The sequence below is a fragment of the Engystomops pustulosus genome, chromosome 6 (assembly GCF_040894005.1).
Source record: "Engystomops pustulosus chromosome 6, aEngPut4.maternal, whole genome shotgun sequence".
Lineage (NCBI taxonomy): Eukaryota > Metazoa > Chordata > Amphibia > Anura > Leptodactylidae > Engystomops > Engystomops pustulosus.
In genome coordinates this window covers 81815005-81841951 of record NC_092416.1, presented here as the reverse complement: position 1 = coordinate 81841951, position 26947 = coordinate 81815005, and the positions used below count along the sequence as shown (strand labels likewise).

The window sequence follows — 26947 nt, the reverse complement described above, 5'->3', positions numbered from 1 at the left end:
GGGTAGTGCTTGACATTTTATTAAAGTTATATGGTCTAAGATCTTTTAATATAAATTTCTATATAAGAAAAAATGAATTAAAAAAATCCCCCAAAATGTGCATAGGAATGGTGTGTAATAGCACAATAGTTGGGGATAAAGCCAGCCTGGATATTTAAAATAGAGAAACTTTAAAGGGGAGACTTTAAAAGTCCTCTTTTTTATATTTAATTTTTTATCTAAAACTGAGATTAATGTAAAAACTTTCCTTTTTTAGTGAACATGCCAGCTCAATTAGAGACACCAAGCAAGTCAGTTATAGATAACCTGGAGCCCATTAAACCAGACAGTATCCTGCTCCCAATCTGGTCAGATAGCATGTGGTGTGGTGAAACTTTATGTTGTACTTTTTGTTGGATGAAGGGGCAGAAACTGAATAAAAGTCTCCCATGTGTCAAAGAACCTTTCAACCTTTCTCAAAATTGACATTTTTATCCAGTCCCTTTCAAAGAAATTTGGATAGGAAAAGCGCATGAGTTTGGGGCTGAGGGACGATCCACTCTCCACTGGACGATTCTCTTGAGGGCTGCATTGAAAACCATATGCAACATCTTGAATGGAATGGTACATTGTTGGTTAGGTTAGGTATGAAGTAGTGAATTTCTCAATACATTTCCAAAAGGATATTCTTCATTCAAAGCAGAAGGGGAATTATTCATTTATGCAAAATTCTCAATGACACTTTCCATGAAAACATTCTTACTGAGTTTTCATGATTATTGTGAAGGATCTGAGGTGTAAGGTCGGGGAGGTCTCTGGACCATGCCACCATCCGTTTTTTGTAGTACTGTAGTCTTTAGAAGGGTGAAGGGTATAAGGACTTATATAGTGGAGATTTGGCCCTTGCAGTGCTGGGGTGAAGAAGAGCCTTATGGAAGGTAGTGTCCCAGTCATGAAGTTGGGAATCATTTATGTTTACTGTGAACCTATGTAAAAATCAAGTTGATATGAATGTACTGAATGTTGTGGTTTAAAACCATTGCATGTTTAGGCTTGGAGCCCGGTAAAATGTAGTTTTTCTACTGTGCTTTTCAGTAGTCATACATTGCCCCATTTACATGACTTTATCAGCCATTTGTTTTTTTGTGGGGGAAAATTTATTTTAGTTGATCTGTAAGGGGTTAAATATACACTAACCCCAGTTTATTCTGCAAGACATGAACAGATCTGTAATGTTCTTTCTCCATGGTGCTGAAATGGCCGTTCACTGAAATGAATAGTATCAATTTCTTTACTTAAATGAATGCTTTTATAAATGTTGTTTGCCAGATTGTCATTAATTTAATCCTTGTGGCTTTATAATATTGTTTCAGCTTTTCAAGATTTCACTTGTACTACTTGTATTATTTTATGAATATTACTCCTGAAAATACATTTCAATCACACAAGGGGTTACAGTCCATTATGTTTTATACTCAATGCCCCTAACTTACGGACCCCAATAATTTACGTGTTTTATGCTTCTCGTTGTCTTGCTGTTATAGCAAATTAAATAGTATGTAAAGGCATACAATTTGGAACTTTAATTTGTCTACTTTTCTTATGTTCTTAGAATTATCTTATCTATTTCTTAGTGATTTACCAAACCTACTGCCACAACAGATTCCTCAGGATTTGTGAGCCACATTTGATCATCCTTCTAATCTACGTCCCTATCTAGATGTGTGGGAACCAGTTTAAGATCTGTAACGACATATTGGCTATAATTCAGCTTGCCCAGAAACAGGTGCTCAGACATTCTAATGGAGGGTTGATTTAAAGGGGTTGGTCTAGGATACGCAGGGGACAATTTGTAATTCATAAAGACCTGCTCCCTATGAGCCCCACCATTTCCCATTCAATGGATCTGCAGGACATGCAGTGTTATTGTTCCATTCATCTCTGTTGGACTAAGAGAAATAACAATATGTGACCTGCTGCTCAATTCATGTGAGTGAAATGGGACTCCATCTATAGCACTCACCTATATAAGAGGTGAAATTACAGGTGAAAAAGAGATTGTAGTTGCCTGTGGGCCCAATGGTCTCTTATCCAAAAGTAAAGACGCCGGTATCCAGTATAATATAACATTCGTGTCCTCTGTTGCAAATGTGCTGTTGGGCGCTGACAACACGTATCTACTTTTATACAGTGATGATTCTACTGTATTTTAGGAGGGAATCCCTAATGCTGTCATGTCATGTTGGTGATTTCTGTTGACCTAATTCTCAGTGTTTTAGTCCTGGTATCATTACATTATTGCTCATCTTCATCAAGATCTCTATTTTATGTATATTAAATCCATTACCAGCACACAGGGGGTTACAGTCCATTATGTTTTATACTCAGCGCCCTTTACTTGCTGACACCAATATTTTAAGTGTTTTATGCTTCTCATTGCCCTGCTAAAATGCATTTGCTCCTCCTAATCTTTCAGTTGTTGCCATGTATATATCCTCCTTTGACCTGATGAGCTAGGGTTGTGCCTCTGGCAGCTCGCCAGTCTAGCTTTTTGCCCTGCCTGCCAATCGTGCCATCCTCTTCCCCTTGCTCTATTCAATGCTGCTGACTCTTCTGTTTTCCAGTCTTTGCTCCTTTCCCTAGATTCTCCCCTACTCTTCGCTTTCCAAGGAAAGGCTGGAGGATTATCGTGTATACGTAGAGAATATCAGGCGCAAGAAAAGCTATTTTTTGCATTACAGTTTCCATGGAAACCTTGATAAGAGTGGGCGGCACAGGCAGTTTTGGGAAAGCTTTTTATTAAGCAGCTGCATGGATGCAGTCCAGTGGGGGTCAATAAAAGGGGTGGCAAGAGGTAGCGTATATGTTACATAATGGGAAGAATTGCGTTTACTAAGATTTCTAAAACCTTTCACCCTTAGCTCACTATAGCTGCTAACATAGTTGTTTGTATTTCCCCACTGACCCTCAAGTAGCCTGCAGTAATTCTACATTCCTCTGCTCAGAAATCCAGAGCCTTCCCTTCAGCTACAACACAATTCTTGCATTAACTCCTTGACTACTGAGCAGGCCTGTGACGCTACATAAATCAAAATCTGAAGAGGTTAAGAGCAGCTGACTCATCAGAACACAGTCCCATTTGCTGATGCTTAGTAAAACACATTTCTCAGTGCAGGTTATTATTGTGAACCAGAAATAACCACAAAAAATCCATTATGAAAAACATTCTGCACACAGAAAAAAAATATTTGCCTCTAGGAATTGGCTGTGGGTGAGATGCTTTATTCTAGAGGAGCCTTCAAGAGATAATGCAAAATCTGCAAGCGCCTTCTGCTCCTGCATTATTAACTTCATACATTTCATGAGTATAGTAAAAAAACGGAAGGAATATTATTCAGTCTTTAGGGCAAACACAGAACAACCTACTTCTTCCAAAGGGGAGATTTTATTTGATTTCTAGGAGAACGTGTTGAGTTAAGACAGTGACGAATGGCACATTTATATAGCTCCATAATTGGTGTTTTCCTGATAGAGGAGCTGTCAAGTCAGCAGAGAGCATACACAAGTCGTGTGTATCAGCTGCACATGTTAGCTGGATAAACTTCCAGATACATGGCCGATATTCAGCGCTCACTCTTATGTTTATTGGGTAATCACCACAAGTGCTGGGAACATTTTTCATTCTGTGTCTTACAGTGGGAACAAATGCAGATCATAGCATGGTGGCTGCTCCAGGACATGAGCAGGGAATGCAATGTGGTGCTCATGCCATATTGTATCATTTTTTCAGAATTTTAAACCCTGAGGTTAACAGAAATGAAAATCAAAGTTAATTATGAAGCGCTTTAGGGGATGGTCTCCGGGTGCCCAGGGGAGCTGCTGGTGAATACTTGTCCTTGGCCACGTGAAATCGAGCACTGGAATATTTTATGAAAGCCATAAAAGGACAAATTAAATGAATTGGCTTGGTTTTTTTTTAAAAGTCTGACTATATCTTGTAATGTGTAAAATGCTGCCTTGCACATAAAGCTTGAAGTCACGTCTTCATTATTTTTGTTTCTTTACTTTACGTTTTATAAAGAAGATTTTCTCAATTTTGCTATAATGCCAAATTAGGGTCTTACCTCTATAGTAGTGAGAACTCTATATGTACATATAGAGTACATATTACATATGATAATAGTAAACTGTTAAAGAAACATTTTCCTATGCCCTTCTTTTTTCCCTGCTTTTAACCATTAGTGTTACTCATTAGCCTCCTTATCTGTCTGAAGTGGACAAACTTCAAATAGCTTTCAGATACACTGCTTACTGAAGGATGAAGAAGCTGAAAAAAGACACAGAAAAGCTGCTTTACTTAATTAAGTATATTACAAAGTATACTATTGTCCTTGCACTATTCATTTCTGAAATAAAAAATTGCTTTTAAAATGTAGTTACCATGTAATTCTACCACTTCTCTGGTTCTCCCCACCAGATTTGGTAGCAGCGATCACCCATTTACTCATGTCATGATTGTAACCAAACACTAGACTTATCATCCTTATACCATATACCACTGGGCAGCGATAGGCTGCAGTGATCACATGTAATCTCTACAGCCAATAGTCTAGTACAGTGGTGGCGAACCTATGGCACGGGTGCCAGAGGTGGCACTCAGAGCCATTTCTGTGTGCACTCAGACCATCACCTCAGGACAGAGTTCACCAAATAGGACTAAATCCACCAAGTCCCGGCAACTTAAGAGATGCTGCTCTCAGTGCTATTTTAAAGCAACACTTCATTAGCTGTTAGAAGGTGTTGACAGAACTGCATTATCTTTGGAGGTCATCCTGCTGGACCAACCATTTTTCCTCTACAGAGAGACCCTGGAGAGAAGCTACAATGAGAGTCTGAATTTGCCCTCCTTCTTTCAACTGCATTGGTTGCCTCAGGGGGGCAATACAATTGAAAGATGTGGAAGAACGGGTAGCAAGAAGTTACTGCTTAAAATGCCATGTTGGCATTTCATGGCAAAATAAGTGGACTTTGGTTGTAGTTTGGGCACTCTGTCTCCAAAAGGTTCGCCATCACTGGTCTAGTAAATAAAATCTTCTGGACCGAATTTCAGCAGTAGTGCAGGATGACCCCCTTCCCCTTTCAATGAGCTTTCATTTGCAGTAAGATAAAGTCTGTTGGCATTGAAATATGAAATATGTATCTGGAAAACTCATAATTCTGGTGTTACTTGTGCGACGATATGGGAGACTCCCTTTAATGATAGTTCTGCAAAAATCTTCTTTTCATCCACCTTTTCCACTAGGTCCCATTTCTAGCATTGCACTCAATGGCCACGATCCATGTCAGGTAAAAAGATGTTTCCATACTGTATATGCCTCTTTAAGTGTTGTCTTCTTCAGTATAGTTCAGTAGACGTATGTATATGACGTAAAATGTTCATATAATTTATCGTCCTGCAGACTTTCCTCTCTCTTTTGTATTATTGTAATTTCTTGTGTTAGAAATAGTTTATCTATTGGTCCACGAGAGTCCTAACTAAATCCTGAGAACCCAGTAGACATTGTAGGATAAATTGCGATGTATAGTTACTTTCTAGAGGTAAATGCAGAAGATATTCGTGGACTGTATAAATCATGGAGTTTGTCACTAATTATGCATTGTATGTAAAGCTAGAAATGACTTAGCGATAATTAATTAATGCGTTGTTTTAGTGAATAATTAAGCATGTTGTAAACATTCAGCTTGAAGTCTACTTGGGAACAATTACATTTGATGGTTTCATTACACTTATAGCATATCTGATTATTATGATGTCTGTAGCGCTGCACAGAGCAGCATTATTAGTAGCAACATAAATCACCATTATTTGTTTTTATTTCTATTATTGCTTGTTGTATTATAATGATATGTTTTTATGAACAGTAAGCAAAACTAACCTAAGCCTAATATAACTGTAGGATTTCATGGTAAAAAATATTGGGTGTATAGAATATTATGACATTCTGCTATCCATTAAATTGCTTACAGGGTGTATTTTAAAAGATCCTAAAATCAAATGGATAGAATTTGTTATATCAATGACCATTGTATCACCCACCATTTTCTATAATAAAGTTGAAATAGCACCATGGTCCCTATGGCTCTAGTGGACATGTATTTTTCAGTAGGCATTTGGTCGGCCCATTCTAGTCAATGGGCCAGCATTCAACTTATGGATATGCTAAAACTTTAACATTTTTTTTGTCCATGGTACTGATATAAGGCCTCCCCTATAGCAGAGTTAATGGTCAGGTGGGGAGAAGAATAAAGGGAGAATGTAGAGTGGCTATATAAAATATGTGGAGAAGTCAACTCTGTGTTTTTTTTTTTATTACAACTCACATGTGTCACAGCTTTTTCTTGGTTGGAACTATGAAATATTTTATTTACCCTGTAATAGTGCTGCAATGGAATTGAACACTTGCTGGAGGTCTCACTAATGGGACCTATGAATAGCTCAATGTTGGGGGCCCTTTTAACAAAAAGAAAGACAGGAACCCCTTTAAATTAAAATATAACATAGATGTGGACATACCATAATGACATTGACATGCCTTTCAAATATAATAATATCTTAAATTAGAAGACAAAAAAATCCACTGAAAGGGCCAACATTTCTTTCCTTTGGTAGGCCATCATAACGTAACCTGCTTCCATTGCTAATCCCCATTTTAAGAAGGGGCTTTAAATATGGTGGAGGATCAACAACTTAATGCAGCTAAGATTTGGCATTAGGGTCCATGATTGTTCACAACACTAAACATTTAAACCTTTAGAGACCATGGTACTTAAAAGGTTTATTTACTTCTATTTGTTGGTAACATAACACATCTCTAGCTGGGAAGGTTGTACTTCCCAAAACTGGCATTACTACATTACTATTGAGCCCTTTCTGAAATAATAATTGATCTAATGATCGCATGTTCAAGCTTCTAATAGGGAATATAGTAAAAGTAAAAAAGTATGGACTGGAAAAAAGTAGTCTGGAAAAGAGACGACTACGAGGGGACATGATTAATTTATTTAAATATATGAATGGTCCATACAAAAAATATGGTGGTAAGTTGTTTCAGATTAGATCAAATCAAAAGACGAGGGGGCACTGTCTCCGTTTGGAGAAAACAAGGTTTAATCACCAGAAGCGACAGGGCTTTTTTACTATGAGAACTGTCAATCTGTGGAATAGCCTGCCTCAGGCGCTGGTCACAGCAGGGACAGCAGAGAGCTTCAAGAAGGGTCTAGATGCCTTTTTACACCTAAATAACATTGATGGTTATGTTATATAGGATTGTTTCCCCTAAATCCCTTCCTCATCCAATCCCTTCCCTTCCTTGGTTGAACTTGATGGACAAGTGTCTTTTTTCAACCGTATAAACTATGAAACTATGAAACAAAACCCACAAAATTAAAAACCAAGAAAACATATGAAAATAACCTAAGCACTTTAGGCATCCCCAAATTATGCTATACCGTGGATGCTGAAATGCGGAAAACTGCTGAATTGTTATATTCTGATGCTGCTGTCTAAACATCATGAATTTCCCAGTAGATATAAATAATAATTTTTAGCTGGTGACAGGTTTCAATAGCCTCTGCAGTATATATGGCATTACCTGCCTTAATGCAAGCACCTTCCACTGAGCCCCAGAGGAAGGCGTCTCCAACACCCAATGTCCCTGTTGCCTCAATTCATCTTCCCCTCCTCCTCACTCATGGTAACAGGTTCGCTTTGAAAAAATGAAAAATACCCTGATGCCTGTAGCTTTTTAAAGTATTAAAGAGAACCTGTCATGCTAAATAACCCCCTAAACTAAATATATATTCATAAACTGCCATTAGAGAGCATTGCCTCTATCCCTTCATTGTCCCTCTACATGCCTGTAAACCCAAGCAATGAGGTCCTAAAGCTGTATGCAAATGACCTGTGAAATGTCCAATGAGTCATTAGCATATTCAAGCTGTCCAGCTTATTCATGAGTGGGAGGTACAGCCACACCCCAGTGCTTGACTGACAGCTGCTCCATGTAATGGCTGCTCCATGTGCTTGCTGGTGATCACGCCCCCTGCAGCCTGTGTGTGTGTGTATAAGAGATATACAACAGCTCCAGGATGCAGCCATGCTATAGCAGAACATGTCAGGTACTTGTGTAGCTGATGTCTGTGTCTCTCACATGTGTATTAGGAGGATGCAGCATGTCAGCAGATTCAGCACACACACTAGCAATGCTTTACTATACATTACACACAGACAAGAGCAGGGGGAAGAGAGGGGAGGGGGAACAGGAGTGACATCACTGCCTCTGACCATGTGACCAGCCTCATTTACATAATAAATAAAAGATGATTTTATAATGATTAATGTATGAATTGACTAGATAAAGGCTGGAATGGGATCCTTGTGAACATGTAGTAGTGACAAATAGTGACAAAGACCTGATGACAGGTGTCCTTTAAAACATAACATCATTGTATAAATGTGGTATCTCCATAATCAAAATGACCCACTTAATAAATGCAATGTAAGAACAGAGCATGTAAAAAAAAGGTGTGTCTGCTGTTTCCCTATAATTTTGACACATTGGGGCACATTTACTTACCCGGTCCCTTTGCGATCCCTGCTGTGCATTGTCCGCTGGAATGCCCATCTGCCGCGATTCATGAAGATTGTGCGCCCGATTTCCTGCATATGTCGCTTCCCCGATCAGGCCCGCCGGAGTTCACCTTCTTCCTCCCGGTGTATGTGAGTGCATGTATCGCGACACAAATTGAGTTGTTAAATCACGCGCGTTGACCGAATCTGTCTGATCATCCGATGACCCCCCCTGATTTATGTTGCTTGAAAGCCGGTGCAATTGCGACTAAGGACGATCGCGTGCGACACAATCCCTGGCACGATCCCCGAAAAATCGGGAAACTCGACAGAAATGCGGCCACGGGAACTTAGTAAATAAACCCCATTGAGAATCTTATTTTAGCCTTCAAATGCATTGTATAGAATTTTAAATGGTGGCAATTTTTCTCACAGAAAACAGCCACTCTTATCGCTCTGTAAATAAAGGTGCGGAGCTGACATGAAAATTGGCCTGCTCCTGAAAGAGTATAAAGGTTTTACCCCATTATACTACCAGCCTCTCTGCTTTTGAGATGCTCCTTCTTTTTTTGTGAAATTTCACCCATTTAGCTATAATAAAAATCCCCACTAAAGCCATATGCAAATAAGAAGAGCTGAAGTGAGCCTTAGAGTCACTTTTAGAGGCTGGAAGGGGAGCTTCACTTTAGATGCCCCAATATTCTCTTCTGTAGTAACTAGAATCATGTTTCTGATATTTATATCTCATCTTTGAAATCCCATCAGACTACAGAATCAGGGATCCATGCAGTTAAATTCATAGTTATGAATGTGGGTTGCAGATAACAACCAATACTGCTCTTTTCTTGGAAATATAGTATCAAATATAGTGCCATGCTGAAGTATAGAACATCTAAAGGGAGATAACAGCTGGAGGTTGCTGAATTAATGTCACTTGTGAACATCCTAAATAACAACTAGGGGGAATTTGTGGCCTGTCAATTTACAGTTAACATGTATCAGGCCTAGGACCAACTTACTCTTGGTCTTCAATTTACAGTTTTACTTTCCCTTTTTAACTCACATCAGTATTCTAGCAAGTGTGAATAATGTATGTCAGAGTTTTGTTTGTGTGTGGTCCCCCTGTGTATGCCATTATGTAGAACCTAGGGGGAAGATTATAAATATAAAAATGGGGGATGTTGTCACATTTATAAACCTAAAATTTTATAGCAGAGAAATAACTATCAATCCATGTGACATTTTTAGTACTTGATTTAAATTACGAAATGTACGGTAGTAATTTCTCTGTGCACTGATTAATGTTTGGATAATGTTCAGGTTTAAATCTTCCCAAATATGCATGGAGATAAATCTATGTATCTGGTACATTTGACTTAGGTAAAAACATTTGTAGCGTGAGCCTCATCTTCTACTTATCCATCGGTAAATATAAATCCCTCATTAAGTGGGAGAACTGGGTACATTTACCATCGATTTCTCAAAGAAAGTTACAGGATGCGATTAGCTGTGATTAGTGATGAGCGGGATGGGTGCAATTTGGGTTTGTCGAGTTTGTCTAAATACTGGGAAAAATGTTAATACCCAAAAATGACAATATAATGTAGTTAGTAAGGGCTAGAGAGCTGAAAAATGGTGGAAATAATAGGGTAGTTGCCCTGCCCAAAATGGGAGAATTGGACAAAAATTTTCAAGCTAAAATTTAGGTAATGCAGAATTGGAAATTTCAAGTTTAACCCCTTCCTGGCAATGCTGAGCCCTCTTCGTTTCAGGTAACGGGTGATCACCGGTGTTAACCATGTAAATGCCTCCGGCAAAGCTACCAGAGGCATTTAAATCCCGGTGGCGCATGGGCACGGCTACATTGGATTTGATTGCTACCCTTATGATGTAATTGGGGGGGGGGTTATTGGTTACTATGACAGCCTAAGGCGGTCTACAAAGACCGGAGGCTGATTTAACCCATTTATTACGATCTATTACGATGTTGAACATTATAATAGATGATGTGGAAAATCCCCATATACTGCTGTACTGTAATATGCCAGTATATGTTAGAATCAATCAGAAAACCTAGGGTTAAAGTACCCTAGATGGTTTGAAAAAAAACCCAAAAAATAAAAATGATAAAAAAAGTTAAAAAAAAGTTTCCCTAGAACTGATATAAATATAAAAAGCAGTAAAAATAATAAACATGTTAGGTACTGCCGCTTCCAATCTATCAAAATATAACAACAATTATTCCCAGTGCTCAACCCTGTAATGGAAAATAGCGCTCAAATTCAAAAATGCCACTTTTTTGCCATTTTGCAGAATATAAAAAATTCAGTAAAAAGTTATCAAAATCCCTCAAAATGGTAGCATTGAAAATATCATCAAAAGTTTCAAAAAATTACACCATCCACAGCTGCGGACACTGAAGTATGAAAAAGTTATTAGCACCAGAAGATGGCAAAAAGGTTTTAATGGAAGGTTTTAATTTTTGTTAATGTTTTAAAAAACACAACCTATAAAACCTATTTAAATTTGCTATCCCCGTGATCGTACTAACCCAAAGAATAAAGTAGACAGGCTATTTGGGGGTGCACAGTGAAAGCCGTAAAATCCAAGTCCACAACAAAATGGCGCAAATGCAATTTTTCACCAATTTCACTGACTTTAAATACTGTCACTATGAAGTGCAATTTGTTATGCAGAAATTAGCCCTTACACAGATATTAACATGGATAAATAAAGAACTTATAGATTTTTGAAGGTGGGGAGCAAATAATGGAAACAAAAAAACAAAAAAGAGCCAATTCGTTAAGGGGTAATACAGTATTTGTCAATTTCAAGTTTACACTTCAATAATGTGGAATATGACGATTTCAAGCTTAGATTCAGGAAATGCTAAATTTGACAATTTCACGTTTACATTATGATAATGAGGAATTTGACAATAATAAGTTAAAATTCAGGTACTGTGGATTTCTCATCCGTGTGTCGGTTGTGAGGTGGACCTCGGGACTAATACTATTGTGCAGTGCTCACCTTATTTTTTCCAAAGTTTGTATAGGGTGGGACTTGCCTGCCACACAAAGTAGTGTTGGCTGGGAACTTCATACAGTGGGACAGCCGCCGCCATGAAATTTTTACAGATTCTCACCTGTCCATATCACAGCAGCCCCCTCTCTCTACCGTAGTTGTTGTAATGTTGTAATTTCAATGGTTTCGCACAATATTAGTTATTCTGACCCAGTTTTGTCATTACTTGTGACCAGCCACCATCTGAATGTACAACCAAACTGCCTTCTAATTGCCTTTTCAGGCCACTTTTAAATTTATTTTCCACTTTAAATTCCCAGTCCGCCCCTAAGTGAAGCTGATGGAGCTAATTTTTCTGTATTATATTTAGTACCAGTGTCTTCAGAAGGAGAAGAGTATAGGGTTGCTAAGGCTCCTGGGCCCATGTGCCTTCACTCCTAAACTATAAATTAAGAATGGGATATACCCCAATTAAAGATCTATAAGTTTGCAGCAGACAAGATCAACTATTGCCAGGCCAGGATATAACAAATGGGGGGCGGTATTGAGGGATAAAGTAGGGAACCGTTGTATCATAAAAAAAGAGAGAAAGATATGGCCACAAAAGCTGTAATTAGTGGCATTGTTAGTGATAAGTTTAAGCTCCTAGATCTAAAATCTGTACAGAGTTTCCTCATCTGCCATCTGTAGCAGAGGGGCCTTTGGAGCGTACTGACACTGGAGCCCCATTGCAGCTGCAAAGCTCTGAAGCCCCCTTCCAAGAACTATTCGACTGCTGGTGTTACCAATGTAATAAAGAAGCTGTCAGGGTTTGCTGTTCTGTAGGTTCACATTAAATCTTATTATACAGATGTGTTTTAAGCAATGGCATTAAATAGTTCTTTCATTTTTTTCTTCCTATATTCAGAATTAACCATACTCAAATAAAGGAATGATCTCATTTTGGCAGCACAGTAATGTATGACTGGCAGAGAGTTATGGCCGAGTGCTCGGTGCCCAGGTAGTATCTTTGCTGCAGTACCAGAGCCTCTGTTTATCTCTAGGGGACTATAGATCTGGTATCACGCTGCAGCTGTCCCACAGCCAAATGAAGACATAAGAAACTGGAATCCTCAAGGTCACGAGTGGCCGCCTGTGCGCAGGCTCATAGATTCCAGTGACTCCAGTGAGGATGGGTTTGTTTTGCTGCAGTGCCAGTATTCAGGCTTCCCTCTTGTTTTGTTCCCTCATCATTCATGTGTTGTTCTTGCTATTCAGAAATTGTCCTTCTCAAGGTAACGATAGGACGCCTTCTCCAGCATTATACCTTGGGGAAGGAGCATGTTTGTCGCATGCCTGCTGGATTCATTGACTCGTTGCTGAGGATCCCCTGTCTGCCTGTGAGAGGTGGAGGCAGTGTTATATATAGCACACTGCACTGCATTTTATAATGAGATTTTATTTCCACACGATAAAGCTGAAGAAGTCATTTTTCACCGCATAAGGGGTTTTGATCTGAAGCAAAACATAGGAGTGATCTCGCTGCTTACGGATGTAATAATGTCAGAATAGTTAAAGTATACCTATCCCTCATAGCATAATATGAATACTAATGAATAATATTACTGCACAGAACTGCAGCTGACGTCACTACCCTTTTTAATCAGTGAACAGATTCCTCATGTAGTTGGGGTATCCCGTTCTTTTTCTGGCTGGAGAATTTATGCTTCCTATAAATAATGGGTTTATGTGCTATCATATCAGCTATAAAGGCTCAAGGTGACCAACAGAGGGCCCCTGTGTAGGAACAGCATATGGACTACTAGATTTCACATTGCTAGTTTCATGGTACATCTGGTATTACAGCCCCTGAGCTTACTTGACTGAAATTATTGTTGATAACACAACAGAGGAATCATTGATGAAGCCACAACGGGTGACACGAAGATAAGCCCCTTGTATGAGGCTAATACGAACATGGAACTGCAGCAGAAACCACTGAAGCCTAGCTTTTTTCTGCAGATTGCTGCAGATTGGGGCATTATTGAATTTTGATTTAGCCTGTGTTCACATCACTTTGTATATATAGGCTCAGTTTATATGTTGGGAAAGTTCCAGATGGATATGCTGAGTGAATATGCAACATCCCCCACCGGGGCCTAGCCCTTGAGGTGAGGCCTGGAGTCAGCCGGGGCCCGCAGTACCGGAGTGGCTGGCGGTTGCGGCCTAAGCACGCTATTGTCACGGTGCTTGGTACGGGGGAACCGGAGGGCTGTCCTACAGCCTGGCAGGTCTCCAGCAGGGTGGTGTTGGCAAGAAATGATGAGGGAGCGACTGCTATAGCGGATCTCCCTGGGGCAACCCCTTAATGTCCCGAGTGTGAGTCTCTGGTTGATGGACAGGGTGCCGGTGATGTAGGCAGGGGTAGTAGCAGGGACCAGACGGAGACAGAAGTTGAAGAAAACAACTTACAGTTCTTTATTTGAACCGCAGGAACCGCAGCAAACGTGCCTTTAACAAGTTGGTGGAGTACTGGAGAGGTATTTGGAGGGAGCCACAGGATGTAGTTCACCAGCCTGGATGTATAGGGCAGGCTGGGAGGCAGCTGGGTCCTTAGAGGAGGCTTCAGCTTGGTCCTGGATCTCTTCAGGTATCACCCTTGAAGGTAGGATGATACCCCTTTCCTCACTACACTAGCTCTAGTCCTATCTTCCACTTCAGGCAGGGGCTAGGCTCTTCCTGCACTGGTCTGGTGTGCTAGAGACTCTGAGCTGCTGCTCAGCTAACTACTCTCTGCTTGCGTCCTGCAGACCCAGAGGGCCTGACTAGGACCGGTCTCTTCTCCCTTCTGGGAGAGACTTCTCTCCTCTCTCTCCTGAGAGAGGCTTCTCTCCTAACTCTCTCGAACATTCCTGGCCAGGGGGTTTTATTACCTCCCTTTGGTCAGGTGGTGGCTGCTCCTCCAATTACCTCTCAGTTCACAGAGACAGGATGTAACACATATCATTGGATAACAGCATCTTGCATTATACAAAATACTTAACCTCTGCCTTGCCAGGCAGGATTAGCCACTGCAATTTCCCCTTTGTGATGTGGTGACATGTTATGGGGCTTATTCGCAAGCACCCACTCGCCATTGCATCGGCGAGGGTGTTGCAAATACATCAACATATATTGCCTTCGTTTGACCACTATACATCAGATCCGCTGAAAAAGGCAGGATGGAAAGACGTAGCAAGATTTTTTCTTTATGTTTTATTTTTACAGTCACGGTGTAAATTATGGTTTGTGTGAAGGCTGTGCTGGGATTAATTGCACCTCACCTATCTCCTCTGCAACTATGCTCTGCTCCAGCAATAGTTAACCTGCTGTGACTAACTTCTTGTCTTTTTACTGTCTACCAACTAACCTAATCCTTATTTTTCCATTTCCGCCTGTGATGTCACCATAACCTCGAGGCAGCAGGCCCGTTGTCTTGGGGTTGTGCAGGACTCTGACCCCTGCTTTGCACTGCTTATTCAATCTGTTGCTTGTTCTTGCCAGCACCTTAAATGCATTTCTAGAATCCGACAATTTCTTACAATTCAAACCTCTACAAAACTAATTGTTGCTCTGACTCACTCTCGTCTACACTACTGTAACTCCCAACTAATCATCTTCCACTCATTAAACTCTTTCCTCTTAAAGGGGTTGCCCGAGTTTTGAAAAAAAAACTATATGTGGCCGGGAGCGGGCTGCCTAAAACAATAAAGATGTACTTACCTTCCGGTGCCCTTCGGTATCCAGCGCTGCTGTCGCTCCGGTCCGGGCGCCTTGTAAACAAGCTGCATTCAGCTTCCGGCCGGACCCGACAACCTTCCGGCCCCCATACACAATGCTGTGTATAGGGACGGATAGGTGTACCCGGCCAATGCCGGCCGGAAGCTGAATGCAGCGCTGCTCCGGCGGCCATGTTTGTTTACCAGAGGGCATCGGAAGGTAAGTACATCTTTATTGTTTTAGGCAGCCCGCTCCTGGCCACATATAGTTTTTTTTTCCAAAACTCGGATAACCCCTTTAACACAGCAGCCAGGCTTGTCTTTCAGACCAAACACTACATGGATTCCTACAGTCTTTTCCAGTCACTGCACTGTCTCCTTCCGAATACAGTTTAAATTAATCACCCTCATCCAAAAAGATATGCATAATGCTGCACCTCCCTACCTCTCCTCTTTTATCTAAGTCTATCGCCCCAACCCTTGCTCTTCAATTCACCAGTGATCTTAGATTATTCTCTTCCTTAATTCCTTAGACCTTCCACTCACATCTCAAGGACTTCTCCCGAGCTGAACCAATTTTCTGAAATACCCTACCCCGGTCTATCAGACTAGTACGCAGCCTCCAAAGCTTCACACATGCTCTTAAAACCCATTTATTTAGGCAGGCCTATCACACTCGTTAACTGCAACTTTAGCTCTCTCTTTTTTAACCAATTCTGTGTACTCCCCCTGTCTGCTATCCGGAAAACGGCAGGTACGAAGTTACAGGCTTCTCTGCAGTCCAAATGACTTTGGAATTTGTATATAAAATGGCGGCTGATGGATGGTTCAAGCAGCAGAACTTTTATTTATTAATAAATAAATAGCGCTAGTTGCCTGTCGCCTATCTATGCAATTGGAGGGAGAAAGGGGGGGGGGGGGAGCTACGGGAGTTGTACATACATTAAAATGCTAGGCTCCCTGAGGCACTCGGGTGACGTAGGTTAATTTGTATAACTGTTATAACTCTACATAAATCACAAGGAACTTCTCTCTAGGACACATCTACCGTCACTGAATCCTTTAAATTATTTCTATTCCATTCCTTTGGCTGGACCATTATACAAGCTCTTATACCTCTTACATCATCCTCTTCTTCCTCATATTACTCTGTACAGTTTTATTTTATTTGGGTATGTTCTTCAGAACCTGTAAAGCGCTACGTAATTTGATGGTGCCATGTAAATAAAGATTATTATAATCATTAAAGCTATGCTCCAAGCATGTGGGGCAGAGATTCTTGCAGCACATAAATATCCTGCTCGCGATATAGTGCTAAGTTTATCTTGACCAGCACTGTACCTTGTGAGAGAGACTATGTTTGCTGCTAATCTGGTATTTCTATATTGGCTCAGTTTCAAACTACTCTTCTGCTTTTGTGTTTCTGTTTTTTATTGCTATCTTTGTTGTGATGCAGCTAATCGACTATCCTACTGTCCGTATATTATACTACTTAATATACAATCCGACTATCCTGTTTGTGTTTGTTTGTCCTGTTACGTTTTGCACATTGGCGCAGGGTGGGACTGCCTTAAAGTTATCTTGCATCATTTAGGGGGTGTGAAGCAAGCAGGTGGAGCTCATTGTCTTGTCTGTCCTCCCTGAATCCAGTCTCTTCATTACAAATCACATGACAGCAAGCTACTCACAGCAGCTCCTCCAATAACTGCTGCTCCAGCTCTGTTTTTGTTTTGGTGTAGCACCATAACAAATGTGTGCAGATAAGGGCTTCACCAATCAATGACCTCACCATTGAAGCTTGCCAGTTATGACCACTAACAGGATGTCTCTGACAGGGGAGAAGTGCACTTTTACTGTCAAACCATCGTATATGACCTACACTCACTTGTGATGCCACAATTGTTTATTTCACTAAATCATTTGTGGTGTCACAGATGCTAAGCAGTTCAGTAACGGAAACTCTAGAAGGTTAAACCTAAAAACGGCACAAAACGTCCCATGTATTTTACATACGCCAGGAGGGGACTTTGTAACTTTTAATGTAACATCATAATTCACAAATCTGGCCTTTCACTAGCTAACAGATTGACAAATCAGTCACCAAGGTGGCATGTCTGATGGATAGTAGACTTTTCATGAATAAAGTAGTGTATACGTGTATGTTGATACATTGGGGCACATTTACTTATCCGGCCCGCAGAGTTCACAGAAAGCGCATTGTCCGACATTAATGCACCGCGATTCACTAAGATCGTGTGCCTGATATCCTGCATGTGTCACTTTTCCCGCTCAGGTCCGCCAGACTTCACCTTCTTCCTGGTGTATGTAAGTGCATTGTCTTGCGATAAAATTTGAAATTTAAATCAGCCGGACGACACGCCCCCCAATTTCTGTCGCATGAAAGCCAGTGCAGCTGCGCCAAAAAAACGATCTCGTGTGACACAATCCCAGCGCAGACACCTGTTCAATACCTGCGACCCTTAGTAAATAAGCCCCATTTACTTTTGAAATGGCGGCTAAATATACTATTTAATCAGTTTCAGGGTTCCGCATTCAAACCAATAACCTAAAATCTGATGTTGTAAAATTCATTATCATATTTTAAATCGCTGTGGATCCAGTTAAAGAACTAAAAAGAATAACCAGCAACATACATATACTGAGATTAATGTTGAGCTTTGTACTGTACAAACCATGCACAAAGAGATTTAATATTCTTATGCATTGCAAAATGTTCTTTTTTGTGGGGGTAAACCCCCAAAGTAAATTTTCTAGCGCTTTCATATGTGACCTCTATGTTCCAGGTTCAGTAACAATCTCTATTCTGCAGCTTCAAAGGATTTTTGTTTTAATACCTAAGGGTTCATCTTCTGAATCCTGTTCCAATTTACTAAAAACACTGTAAACCATGGTGAATGCTAACAGAGAGTGTAGTCTGAGATCAGAGCATTGAAGTAGACACATGTATCCAGCTGACGTTCAGCTATTAAGGTCACTCTGAAAATGAATGTGATTTAGGGAATTCTTTAACAAAGAAGCAGTTCTTGTGTCTGATGTTAATAGCATACCTCAATATTTTCGGAACATATTGTCGACTTTCATGACAAAAACTACAACCTATTTGTAGTATATGGTTTTACAAAGCAGGACATAATAAAAATAATTTAAAATATTTGTGACAGGGTTCGATTAGCATACAACTACACAAAACTCCAACTGCCCCTGACTTTGAGTTGGACTCTTCTTGGCCATTTACCAGACTTCCCTATGGTCCCCTTGTGACAAAAACTTGACGTTTCAGACCCCAGAAGGGTACACAAGGTCAATTATTATCCTTTTATAGACACTCCCAGAACATATGGGTTAGAGTTGTCCGCACAACTTCAGGATATGGCACAACAGTAAATCACAACCCTTAATGGCTGACAGACCCCATTCACTAACTTCAGTGAAACAGTACCTGGTGTGGTGGGGATTTGTGGATCGAGGTAAAAGAGCAACACATATAAAATTTTATATTTAATTGCCTTAAGGGCACACTAGACAAACAGTACACACAATATATATGCTCTGTTTAACTATATATAGTTAAGCAGAGTTCAAGAGAATCAGAATGCTAGTTACCTTGTGTGTGGGCCCTAATGGAAATTGATAGTCTATACCTTAAGATCCTTCCTGCACTTGATGGTAAATGTTTTTCCAGAAAAAAGACACTGGGCCTCAGGGGTGCTTTGATTACATTAAGTGCAGACACACCCCTGCACACCCATCTTGCATTTGTATTTGCAGCGTGCAGATGAGATTCCTTTCTGTCTCTGCTGAATATCTGTAGCTACGCTGCCTGCACGGAGCCCACAGACACTCACATCCTGCCAGCACATCGTGAGCAGAGAGAGAAGCTGCAAACAAGGAGATAAGTGATCCAGGGGAAGGGAGAGGCAGACATGTAGCAAAGACGTAGCAAAGCTCACAGTGTAACAGTGTAAAAGTCTGCAGCCTCTGTCTGTCAGCCTATGTGTAATAGGCATCATGCATCTCATGCATGTCCTCAACCCACTCATTGCCTAAACCCCCTAGCCCAAATTACCGTGCATTTTGCTTACCTCCCTTTCCATGTACTATCCTTTGCTCAAGCTTGAGATGTTGGCTTCACATTTGACTTAAAATATTTTTCTATACAGAGAAGTTCATGGGCGATCCAATGATTGCAAATGATCCAAAGTAAGATCAAGGTGCCATCTCTTCAACTAATAATAATGATACATTTTTATTTATATAGTGCCATCATTTTCCTCTATGAATTACATATAATTTGGTACATCTATGAGGAAGATGAGTTGACCGAGGTGGCGACAGACAATTTTGGAAAGCAATAATATGAACAAAAAAATAATAAGTAATGCTGCATGAATCAGTCCCAAGCCACTATCTAAATTTACAGAGTTTATGATGAATGGCTTGAAGTAACCTGTTTAATAGTATGGAGTGCTGAGGGATTACATAGACAGGAGGAGAAAAACTGTGAAAGTTTAGTTAAAAGAGAATGAAAGCTACATGCAGTTGGAGAACTTGAAAGTTCTGCCTGAATAGATGGTTTTATAGACTATGTTTGGAAACCTTTGTAGTTGGGTATTAGTTTCATAGTATTAGGTTGGGAATTCCAGATAATTGGTGCAGCTCTGAAGAAGTCCTGAAGACCTGAGTGGGAGATTCAAATTTAAGGAAAGGACAAAGAGATCAAAGAGCCTGGGTTGGGCAATAGACTGAGATGAGGTACCAGGGGAAGGAAGGTGCAGCATTATCCAGAGCTTTGTGGATGAGGATGTTTGTTTGAATTGACTTTGTAAGGCAACTGGCTGGTTGTCTGGATTTGAAAGACAAGTTTGGCTGCTACAGTAAGGATAGATTGTAAAGGTTAGAGTTAAGTAAATGGAAAAACGATTAGTAGGGATTTACAGTTATTGATACAAGAGTGAAATAGAGCACAATTATAGGGGTTATCCAGTTTAACTGGCTCCTGGCGGCCCACTTTCTTTTGACTGTGGGCAGTGCAGGAGCTGATCTCCAGCTGTTAGAGGTAGGTGGAGACCCTAGGGAGAAGGCAGAAATGACTTACTACTGCTTTTGGCTTTTCCTATCCAGTACTATTCGGTGAAGGCAGGAGCTGAAATGGCAGTTAAGATTAAAGAGAACCCGTCCGGCAAAATAACCCCCCTAAACTAAATATATTTTCATAAACTGCCATTAGAGAGCATTGCCTCTATCCCTTCATTGTCCCTCTACATGCCTGTAAACCTAAGCAACGAGGTCCTAAAGCTGTAAAGGTCCTAATGACCTGTGAAATGTCCAATGAGTCAGTATCATATTCAGCTGTCCAGCTTATTCATGAGTGGGAGGCACAGCCACATCACCATTGCATGACTGACAGCCTGTATAATGATGTGACGCTGTATAATGATGTGCCTCCTGGTGCTGGCGCCCCCTGCAGCCTGTGTGTGTGTGTGTATAGGAGAAATACAACAGCTCCAGGCAGCCATGTTATAGCAGAACATGTCAGGTACTTGTGTAGCTGATGTCTGTGTCTCTTACATGTGTATTAGGAGGATGCAGCATGTCAGCAGATGCACCACAGACACCAGCAATTCTTTACTATACATTACACACAGACATGAGCAGGGGGAGGAGGAACAGGGGTGACATCACTGCCTCTGACCATGTGACCAGCCTCATTTACATAATAAAGAAAAGATGATTTTACAATGATTAATGTATGAAATGACTAGATAAAGGCTGGGATGGATCCTTGTGAGCTGCTCCAACAGGTAGTAGTGACAGGACAAGTGACACAGACCTGATGACAGGTGTCCTTTAAAGCAGAGATGCTGGGTCTAATCAGATCCAATACACCTCTGCCCATGACATTTGCCCAAAAAGGGCACTGTAACTGGGGCTCTACAGAAAAAATTGCAAAAATGTCAACCAGAAGTCTTTTATTTTCCAATAAAATAAAAAAATCTTCCACCACATTGTAAAAATTGTTGCCATAGTTGCCTGGTTGGCACAAGACTATGTATACTATATATCAAAACAACCGTCACACACTAGGGAATCGTATAGTGGTCATTTTGTTTTAATCTGAAAATTTAAAAAACTATATGCAGGCAGTCCCCCAGTTACATACAAGATAGGTTCCGTAGGTTTGTTCTCAAGTTGAATTTGTATGTAAGACGAAACTGTATATTTTATAATTGTTGTTGCAGGCAAACATTTTTATGACCCCAGTGACAATTTTAGTTTCAAAGTTTTTTGCTGTAATTGGACCAAGGATTATCAACAAAGCTTTATTACAGACACCTTACAGCTGATCATTGCAGCCTGGGACTAAAGTAAAGCATCCAGAGAGCTTCACCAGAGGTCACAGAGGGCAGAGGAGTCCATCTGTAACTAGGGGTCGTCTGTAAGTCGGGTGTCCTTAAATTGGGGACTACCTGTATACTATACATTATAAAAAAGTCATTTTTCCCACTCTTTGCAATTTTAGCTCCCCCTAAAAAATCTTTTAAAAAATTCTTTAACATTTGTTAACCCCTTAATGACCGCCCTATCGGCTTTTTACGGCAGTCATTAAGGGTACTTCTTCTGACGCGACGCCTTTCTACTGCGCCGCGTCAGAAGAAGATTTCGGGACATCGGGTCCTGCAAGTGCCCAGACCCGATATCAAAGTGATATCAAAGCCCAGACCCGGGACTAACACCTGGGATCGGAAAAACCCTGATCCCGGGAGCTTAACCCCTTACACGCCGCAGTCGAGCATGACCGCGGCATGTAAGTGTCCACACCGTGGATCGGACCCCCCCGGTGTGCTTTCCAGGGGATCCGATCCCTCCTGCTGCAGCCCCAGGTTCCGACGAGTGGCCCGAGGCTGTCGGCTCCTCTATATGCCGGGTTCCGCCTCCTGGCAGGACCCGGCTGTAAGTAACTGAGCATGCTCAGCATGCTCAGTTACTTACACTATACACTGCAATACAAGTGTATTGCAGTGTAAAGGCTTGAACAAGCGATCGGATGAAAGCTTGTTCAAACCAAAGGATTGTAAAAAAAGTAAAAAAAAAGATTTAGTCATTTTCTAATATCATTAAGTAAATAAATACATAAAATAAAAGTCCCATAATCTCCCCAGTTACACATAAAATGCAAATAAAGTATATAAAACAAAAAAACACGTACATATTTGGTATCACTGCATCCGTATCAATCTGTACAATAAATCTAAATCTATATTGAACCCGCTCGGTGAACAACGAAAAAAAACTTCCCGTAAAATACAATTTTTCAACAAACACCATCACTAAAAATGTTCTAAAAGGTAATCAAAAAAAGCTACATTCCCTAATATGATACAACTGAAAAGAACAACTCTTTTCACAAAAAATAAGCCCTCAACCAGATCTGACAACAGAAAAATACAGAAGTTATGGCCCTAAAAAGTTGTCAATAGTAAAAACAATGCGATTTTTTCCAATATTGGTTTTGCTAAGGAAATTTAGCAAAGATAAGAAAACTATATAAATGAGGTAACACCGCAGTCGTAGTGAACCAGAGAATAAAGATAAAATATTATTTTTACATTACGGGGAGCGAGGGGGGGGGGGGGGAATGCTAAAAATCACAAATAAAAGTTGATGATTTTGTTTGTGTCCCCCTTGAAATCTCATGAATAAGCTTTAGACTCCCAAAATTAATTATGTATACATTGTATCTCATCCCGTACATAATAAGCCTCATATGTTCGCATTACCAAAAAAAATTAAAATTTATAGGTCGTACAATGTGACAATACAAATCTGCTGTGAATGGCGCCTCCATTCATTCTATGCCCGGCCGTGCGCCCATACAGCAGGACACCACCACATATGGGGTATCACTACACTCGGGAGGAATTGGGAATCAAACGTTGAAGTGCGTTTCATCATTCAATTTATTCTGAAACTGTCAGTTTTGGCCTAAATGAATGTATTCTCCAAAAAAATTCAAAAGTTTCTAAATCGCAGGTCCATATTGTTTTAACCCATGTGAAACACTTAAAGGGTTAATAGACTTAATAGAAGTTGTTTTACATACGTTGAGGGGTGAAGTTTCTATAGTGGGGTAATTTATGGAGTTTTACTATTATTTAGGCCTCTCAAAGTCACTTGGAATCTGAGTTGTCCCTTAAAATGTGAGTTTTGACAATTTTCATGAAAATGAGAAAAATGGCGCCTAAAGTTCTGCGCCTCATAACATCCTAGAAAAATGAGAGGACGCATAAAATATCATCCCAACATAAAGCAGACATTCCGTAAATGTTAATTTTCAAGCTTTTTGGGTAGTTTTACTTCCTGTCTGGAAACCAGAACATTTCAAACTTGGAAAATGAATAATTTTTACAATTTTTACAATTTTTTACAACTTTTGCCAAATTTTCACTTTTTTTCAGAATGAAACGCAAAACTTATCACTTAAATTTTATAACTAATACGAAGTAAAATGTGTCACTAGAAAACAGTCTCAAAATCACCTGGATATGTTAAAGCGTTCCCAAAGTTATAACCAATTATCGTGAGACAGGGCAGATTTGAAAAATCGAGTCTTGTCATTAAGCTGAAAACTAGTGTCAGTGATAAGGGGTTAAAACACTGAAAAAAGAAGTTAAGACCCTTAAACCAATATTTATGAACATTTGCTAAAAAGTCCCCAGTCATTAGAGCCTTTTCAGACCTGGGCATTAAGGGGTTAAGCAAATAAACATTTTTATTTCTATCATAAAAAGTTATACAATTTTATTATATTCTTTCTGTATCATTTCCTCATGGTTTTCTAGATCCCTGCTTGCTGAAATTCATCAGAACGTTTAATTTTTTACTTTATTTAACCCCTTAATGACTTGGCCTTTTTTAGTTTTTTCACTCCCCACCTTCAAAAATCTATAACTTTTTTATTTTTCCACATAAAGAGCTCTGTTACGGCTTATTTTCTGCGTAACAAATTTCACTTCGTAGTGACGGTATTCAATATTCCATGGCGCGTACTAGGAAGCGGGAAAAAATTTCCAAATGCAGTGAAAATGGTGAAAAAACACATTTGCGACACTTTCTTGTGGGCTTGGATTTTACAGCTTTCACTGTGTGCCACAAATGACATGTCTAATTTATTCTTTGGGTCGGTACAATTAAGGGGATTCCAAATTTGTATAGGTTTTATAATGTTTTCATACATTTAAAAAAATTAAAACCTCCTGTACAAAATTTTTTTTTTTATTTTGCCATCTTCTGGCGGCAATAACTCTTTCATACTTTGGTGTACAGAGCTGTGGGTGGTGTCATTTTTTGTGACTTTTGATGGCGTTTTCATTGCTATCATTTTTAGGACTGTGCGATCTTTTGATCACTTTTTATTTTTTGACTTTGGACGCTATTTTCCGTTACGAGGTTAAACGCAGTGAAAAACCGTAATTATATTTTGATAGATCGGACATTTTCTGACACGGCGATACCTAATGTGTTTATGATTTTTACTGTTTATTAATATTAATATCAGTTCTAGGGAAAGGGGGGTGATTTGAATTTTTAGGTTTTTTTATTATAATTTTTTTTTTTACTTTTACTATTTTTCAGACTCCCTAGGGTACTTTAACCCTAGGTTGTCTGATCGATCCTACCATATACTGCCATACTGCAATATGGCAGTATATGGGGATTTTACTCCTCATTCATTACAATGTGCTGATAGCACATTGTAATGAATGGGTTAAAACGAGACTGCTTCGGGCCTTCGTGAGACCCGAAGCTGTCATGGCAACGGATCACCGCTCCCCGTGACGTCATCGGGGAGCGGCGATCCGAGGCAAGATGGCGGCGCCCATGCGCCCATTGCCGGCGGCGATCGCCGTGAAAGCACCCTCGATCGGTGCTAGCACTGATCGCGGGTGTTACCGGTAAGCCTTTGCTGCAATATGCAGCAAAGACTTACCGGCTATGGAGAGGGCTCGGCCCGCGAGCCCTCTCCATGCACCGGGATCCGGCGCGCGCTGTACTAGTCGGGAAGGGGTTAAGAGATCTAGAAAACCCTGAAGTATATAGCAAAATTATATAATTTTTCATTATACAAATAATAGCATTTGTTTGCTAAAACTGGACAACCCCTTTAGGGTTTAAAGAGGACCTATCACCCTCAAAAACGACACTAGGAGCTGTTTACTGAAGTAAGCAGCTCCTAATGCTACAACAGACACAGCAGTGTTACACTGTTAGAGTTATCGCTAACAAACACTGCTGCGCTGTACATTAGAAACGCCGAGCCACTCTCAAAGGAGTCCGTTGAATTTATGAGGGTGTGGTCCGAGGCGCTGCTCTGTGCAAGAGTCTTTATCGTGAGACCACAAATGGTTGGTAGATACCAGAATCTGAATGCTCCAGACTACCAAACTAGAAAGTATCTGCTTTTCTATAGGTGGTCAAACTTCCTGATGATCGATTAATCAAATACAATTGATTTACACTACCCTCTTAATTCCTAGCCATACCTAATTTTGTACTGGATCTGCATTTTAGTCTAGTTTTTAATTAATGTCATAGTGTAATTAGTTTGTAGTCCCTAGGTTACAAACAAAATAGGTTCTGTAGGTCAACCCTCCTGCATTGCCGTATGATAGCGATCTCACCCTCTGAGGCTTAGCCCTCATGTAGTATTTGGCGTGTGGAGAGGCCATCTTCTATCCAGGCAGCACTTGCTGCAAGTTCAGAAAAAGTGAAAGGGGCCTTAAACCTAAATTCTTGTTATTGAGATAGATCACCACATGTTTGGCTTGTAAACAATGGAGAACATGTGGTGCGAGTTCACGGATGCAATGGTTCAGTCAGATGTACCGCTTTGATTAAAGGGGTATTCCCGGAATAAGCATAATTCATATGCAAATGAGTACTCAAAATATAAACTGGTGTGTAATTAGTTGTTGTTTTTGCTCCCCTTAGAAGAAAATTAGAATTAGCAGAAGAATTAAAATGCTACTGGCCATTTAATCAGTCTGTTAATTTCCCCCGCACGGTCCATTGCGGATCAGACACAGAACAGAAGATGGCCGCTGGTCACATGTCCACATCACATGTCCTGCACCTGCCTGGGCAGGTTATGTGATCACCACTACATTTGGCTGTAGTCGGTTGGTTGAAGTGCATCCAGTATGGCCAGTGCTGTGGTGATGTGCAGGGATGGCAGTTACACATCATTACTATGGTAACAGAGCAGGAAAGTCTGGGAGCAGAGCATGAGAGGGAGTAGGAGTTACTGAGAACTAAAGGATCATGGAACTTGTAGTTTCCGGTGGCGGCCATCTTAGTGATAACTCCACCTACTTTAGTGAGGCCATAAATTTTGTAAATCAAATTTTGTAAAATCAAACTATTTAACCTCCGTTTTGTGACTAATGACATTGAGTATTGTTGTACTCATTTATTTATATCATCATGGGTTTTTGTGTCAGACGTTCATATTCCCAGAATACCCCTTTAAGTTTAGAAACAAAATCAAAGTGCATGGGGG

At 40.2% G+C, this 26947-nt stretch overlaps 2 protein-coding genes across 8 annotated transcripts in view; one reads left to right on the top strand and one right to left on the bottom strand.

The window, feature by feature from the left end:
- Positions 1-26947, bottom strand: part of JAM3 (junctional adhesion molecule 3) — a 397725-nt gene that overhangs the window by 114191 nt on the left and 256587 nt on the right. The window lies entirely within an intron of this gene.
- BRSK1 (BR serine/threonine kinase 1) overlaps positions 1-26947 on the top strand; it is a 191266-nt gene that overhangs the window by 64867 nt on the left and 99452 nt on the right. The gene's annotated exons all lie outside the window — the stretch shown is intronic.